The sequence below is a fragment of the Gobio gobio genome, assembly GCF_949357685.1.
Source record: "Gobio gobio genome assembly, chromosome: 9".
NCBI classification, from domain to species: Eukaryota; Metazoa; Chordata; class Actinopteri; order Cypriniformes; family Gobionidae; genus Gobio; species Gobio gobio.
This window is the reverse complement of record NC_137115.1, coordinates 21,224,724-21,230,723: the sequence shown is the minus strand read 5'-3', so window position 1 is coordinate 21,230,723 and position 6,000 is coordinate 21,224,724.

Here is a 6,000-nt window from a genome sequence, read left to right as displayed (position 1 = left end):
ACACGATAAAACACAATTAAAACCTTATCGATACACTTCCTCAACACGATAAAGCACAATTAAAACCTTTTATCAAGTTTTATCAATACACTTCCTCAACATGATAAAACACAATTGAAACTTTATCAATACACTTCCCCAACATGATAAAGCTCAATTAAACCTTTTTTTCAAATTTATCGATACACTTCCTCAACACGATAAAACACAATTAAAACCTTATCGATACACTTCCTCAACACGATAAAGCACAATTAAAACCTTTTATCAAGTTTTATCAATACACTTCCTCAACATGATAAAACACAATTGAAACTTTATCAATACACTTCCTCAACATGATAAAGCTCAATTAAAACCTTTTTAAAACTATCTGGCTTGACAAGAATACACATAACCTAATTTACGCTTCTACATATTTCCTTATCCCCAAGGCCTTTTTGTTAGAAATTCTACAGCATGCATTTATTCTGAAATCAAAAATCCTTTTCAGTTCTTTAAATTTGGAGAAGCTGTCTCACCACAACAGGTACATTTCTGGCGAATGACACAAACTTTAAGCAAAAACTGCTTACCGTGGCCACTTGTTTGTGCTGATTCGTCCAGGAACACCCTGCCGCGGTTCTTTATCAGCTCCTGAGCCAGTCCCATCTGGGGTGCCAAATATGTTGAAGAATTCTCTTTCCATAAAAATTACTTTGCAAATGATTAAGGATTTCAGAAAAAGGCTTTATTCACACCAACCACACAACAAAGCCTGGGGGTTCTTGCAAGGACCACCCCACTCTTTGGACTTTCTGTTACATATATACCACAGTTGTTTTCCTATTATGGTAACAAGCTTTAAGCACCTGGCTCACATTTCACTGTATTCCAAGTTCTTTTTCTGGAGGACACAAATCCTATGCTTGTCATTTTAAAGGACTTTCTCAAAGTCAATGCACATGCACAGCACACAGTTAAACATAATAGTGTCTTTGAATTAGCCTTAAATTGCTAATTTCTAAATAAATAAAATCTTCTACACTAGCAATTCTAATCGATTCACAAACTTCAATAATCGATGTTCTAAAGGATATTAATAACGTGTGTTTCGAAACCATGACGACAGACTCAGTGGCGAGAGCAGTGCTCGGACAGTGTAAAGAGTGCACACCGCACAGACTTGCAAGTTGCAACAGAGAACTACAACAGTTCCTGTCTTAAGATAATATATTGTTACCGGCAGACATCAAGCTTTTCTTGCGATCATGCTGTCTCTATGTGTCTACATAGTCTACTACTACAGACATGTGCACACATGAGAAGTGTTTCATTATGGACGCACGCGGTTGCCGTGATGATAAACGATAAATACACTTGCTGGTAAAGCGAGTGAACGCATTGTGAGAACAAATCACTAAAATGATGGCTGCAACAGCGCATATTACGCCAAACAATCAGCCACTAGTTGAAACCAGCTGATAATCATCTGCCTTTACTTGACGTTCACATAAGCTCGATCACATGGCTCGACACAGTGCGACCATACTTGCTTTTGTGACTATAAATAGATGTGCAAACCGATTTTGGAACACCCGTTTTCTTGAATGTAACATCAATACCTTACAGTATATATATTGTATAACAAGTAGGCTATATCAATGATCATTGTAAGCAACCGTATATTTTGGGGATGAAAAAACATATCATGAGACTGCAAAACTTCAAAGGCTATGATTTCATTAAATAAATGTGAGCTCTAATGCTTCAAAATCTGAATGTGGTGCTGATGTGCATTCTATGGGCTTGCAAACAATGCTTCAAAATGCATCAGCTCAGAGCAGATTCGAAGTCAATGAATAGTGCACATTCATGCCAAGCAAATTCTTATGAACATGACAACGTTTTCTTTACGGTGAATATATCGTTATATGTTGTATACAGTTGTAAGGCTGTATATATGTGATCTCCTCATATGAATTGAATGAGCATCATGAAATAAGTCATAGCAATTTCAAAATAGAGTCCTATTTGGTTGCTCAATGTGTTTCTTTCTTATTTATTTATTTATATATTTTTATTTGTCCGTCTAACCTTTTCTCCACCACAGCAGTGATGTTCCCTCTGGTCCCACATGAGATCAGTTTCTCTGGCTAATTTTCTCCACTGCCACAGCAGTGCTTTTCCTCCTGCTTCCACATGTGCTCAGGTTCCCTGGCTCATTTCTACACTGCCAAAGCAGTGCTTTTCCTCCTGCTTCCACAGGAGCTCAGGTTCCCTGGCTCATTTCTACACTGCCAAAGCAGTGCTTTTCCTTCTGCTTCCACATGAGCTCAGGTTCTCTGGCTCATTTCTACACAGCCAAAGCAGTGCTTTTCCTCCTGCTTCCACATGAGCTCAGGTTCTTTGGCTCATTTCTACACTGCCAAAGCAGTGCTTTTCCTCTTGCTTCCACATGAGCTCAGGTTCTCTGGCTCATTTCTACACTGTCAAAGCAGTTCTTCTCCTCCTGCTTTCACAGGAGCTCAGGTTCTCTGGCTCATTTCTACACTGCCAAAGCAGCGCTTTTCCTTCTGCTTCCACAGGAGCTCAGGTTCTCTGGCTCATTTCTACACTGCCAAAGCAGTGCTTTTCCTCCTGCTTCCACATGAGCTCAGGTTCTCTGGCTCATTTCTACACTGCCAAAGCAGTGCTTCTCCTCCTGCTTTCACAGGAGTTCAGGTTCTCTGGGTCATTTCTACACTGCCAAATCAGTGCTTTTCCTTCTGCTTCCACATGAGCTCAGGTTCTCTGGCTCATTTCTACACTGCCAAAGCAGTGCTTTTCCTCCTGCTTCCACATGAGCTCACGTTCTCTGGCTCTTTTCTACACTGCCAAAGCAGTGTTTTTCCTTCTGCTTCCACAGGAGCTCAGGTTCTCTGGCTCCTTTCTACACTGCCAAAGCAGTGCTTTTCCCTCTGCTCCCACAGGAGCTCAGTTTCTCTGGCTAGTTTTCTCCACTGCAACAGCAGCGCTTTTCCTTCTGCTCCCACAGGAGCTCAGTTTCTCTGGCTTATTTTCTCCACCTCCACAGCAGTGCTGTTCCTTCTGCTCCCACAGGAGCTCAGTTTCTCTGGCTAATTTTCTCCATCTCCACAGCAGTGCTGTTCCTTCTGCTCCCACAGGAGCTCAGTATTTCTGGCTAATTTTCATACACGAAAAAAGTGTCTAAGTGTAAAATACTTTTTAAGGCCTCTCCCAACAGCAGATCCAAGCTCTCGGGAGATGGTCCTCAGAAGCTTTCTCAAAGCTATATCAGGACCAACTGGTACCACATCATCAAGCCCTCCAAACCCTCCGATTACCCCCCCCCCCCCAATCTACCGGGAGGTTTTGTCTCAGTCCAGCGAGCATTTATCTCCCAGTGGACGCAGTAAGAAATCTCACGGTCAAGCACTCATGCTTCTCTTTTCTGTTTTCAGCCTTTTAACAAGACGTGGAAAGTTTCCATGCAGTGAGTCAGCGGGAAGTATCCACGCAGTGAGTCTGCGGAAAGTTTCCACGCAGTGAGTCAGCGGATAGTTTCCACACAGTGAGTCAGCAGGAAGTTTCCACGCAGTGAGTCAGCGGAAAGTTTCCACGCAGAGAGTCAGCGGAAAGTTTCCACGCAGAGAGTCAGCGGAAAGTTTCTACACAGAGAGTCAGCGGAAAGTTTCCACGCAGAGAGTCAGCGGAAAGTTTCTACGCAGAGAGTCAGCGGAAGTTTCCACGCAGCGAGAAAGTGGAAAGTTCCACACAGTGAGAAAGTGGATAGTTTTTTACGCAGTGAGACGTGGATAGTTTTCCACGCAGAGAGAAAGCGGATAGTTTTTCACGCAGTGAGAAGTGGATAGTTTTTCACGCAGTGAGAAAGCGGATAGTTTACCACGCAGTGAGAAGTGGATAGTTTTCCACGCAGTGAGAAAGCGGATCGTTTTTTCACACAGTGAGAAAGCGGATAGTTTTTACGCAGTGAGAAAGTGGAGAGTGTCTATGCAGTGAGAACGCGGTACATTTCCACACAAGAGAAAGCGGTAAGTTTCCACGCAGCGAGGAAGTGGAAAGTTTCCACGCAACGAGGAAGTGAATAGTGTCTATGCAGTGGGAACGCGGTACATTTCCACACAAAGAGAAAGCGGTAAGTTTCCACACAGTAAGGAAGCGGATAAAACCCTCTAGATTGATAGGTTCCACTAGTGGAAAGTTTCCACTTAGTAAGGAAGTGGACCGATTCATTGCAGCAAGAAAGCGGATAGTTCTTCACGCAGTGAGAAGTGAATAGTTTTCCATGCAGTGAGAGAGTGGAGAGTCTTTTCCACTGTCGTGGCAAAATTTCTACTATCGCTGCATTACTGAATAAGAGACAAAACCTTGCCCAATTGTCTTTATAAAGATTTAATTTCTTGCAAGAAATGAGTCACAGTCATACAGCCATCTTCAATGTCTGCAGAGTGCCCCAACTAGACATAACAGCACTCAGCTTTTTATCAGTTTCCCAAACAAAGTCACTCCTCCTGTAAATTTCCACACATGACAAGAAAAGCAGCACTTGCTCAAATCCAAAGTGTGCTGTTGATTTTAACTCTGATCCCCACGTTTAGGCCACCCTGACCCCTGAGTGTAGAACGTGTTCTCTATATTCTGTATATGACCTTTTAACCTGTAAGCTGGTTCTGTATGAATATATGCAAATCAATAAACATTTCATGCGCAATGTTTAATGTATAGCTATGATTAAATTTTTCCATAACACCACGCAGCAAGAAAGTGGAAAGTTTCCATGCAGCAAGGAAGTGGAAAGTTTCCAAGCAGCGAGAAAGCGGTAAATTTCCACGCAACGAGAAAGCGGTAAGTTTCCACGCAGCGAGGAAGTGAATAGTGTCTATGCCGTGGGAACGCAGTACATTTCCACACAAGAGAAAGCGGTAAGTTTACACGCAGCGAGGAAGTGGAAAGTTTCCACGCAACGAGAAAGCGAAAAGTTTCCACGCAGCGAGGAAGTGAATAGTGTCTATGCAGTGGGAACGCGGTACATTTCCACACAAAGACAAAGCGGTAAGTTTCCACGCAGCGAGGAAGTGGAAAGTTTCCATGCAGCGAGGAAGCGGAACGTTCCGAGCAACAAGAAAAGCAGATAGTTCCAAGCAGTAAATCATTGGATAGTCATCCACGCAGTAAGACAGTGGATAGTCGCCCACGCAGTAAGACAGTGGATAGTCGTCCACACCGCAAGATAGTGGATAGTTGCCCACGCAGTAAGATGGCGGATAGTTGCCCACGCAGTAAGATAGTGGATAGTTGTCCAAGCAGTAAGATGGTGGATAGTTGTCCACGCAGTAAGATACTGGATAGTTGTCCACGCAGTAAGATACTGGATAGTAGCACACACAGTAAGATGGTGGATAGTCTCAAGCGAATAAGTTTCGACACAGCGAGAAAGTCGAAGATTCCAGCAAAGAAGTGGATCGTTTTCACACAGCAAGAAATAAAAGTTGTTAAACACAAAGAAAACGGATAGTTGTTCCCACAGCAAGAAAGCGGTTTAAAAAACTTATGCAGCGAGAAGTGGACAGTTTTCCACACAGTAAGGAAGCGGATAAAGCCCTCTAGATTGATAGGTTCCACAAGTGGAAAGTTTCCACTTTGTAAGGAAGTGGACCGATTCATTGCAGCAAGAAAGGGGAAAGTTCATAATTCTCATAATGAAAGTCTCATAATTCTATGAGAAGGATAATTTTTATGGCTACAGAAAAATAATTCTTCCTTAGCATTTACAGTGCTTAGAGCATGTAGCAAAATCAATCATTTAAGTGACAATTTGTTTGCAGCAGGCAGTCAGAATCAGAGATGTATTGTGTGCACAAATTTTATTAACTAAATCACAAAAAAAATGAATCTAACACAAACACACACACACACACACACACGAGTCACACATACCGTGGTCAAATGGAAATAGACAGATTGAAAACAGCAAAATAGAAGTGAAGAATGAGGTTA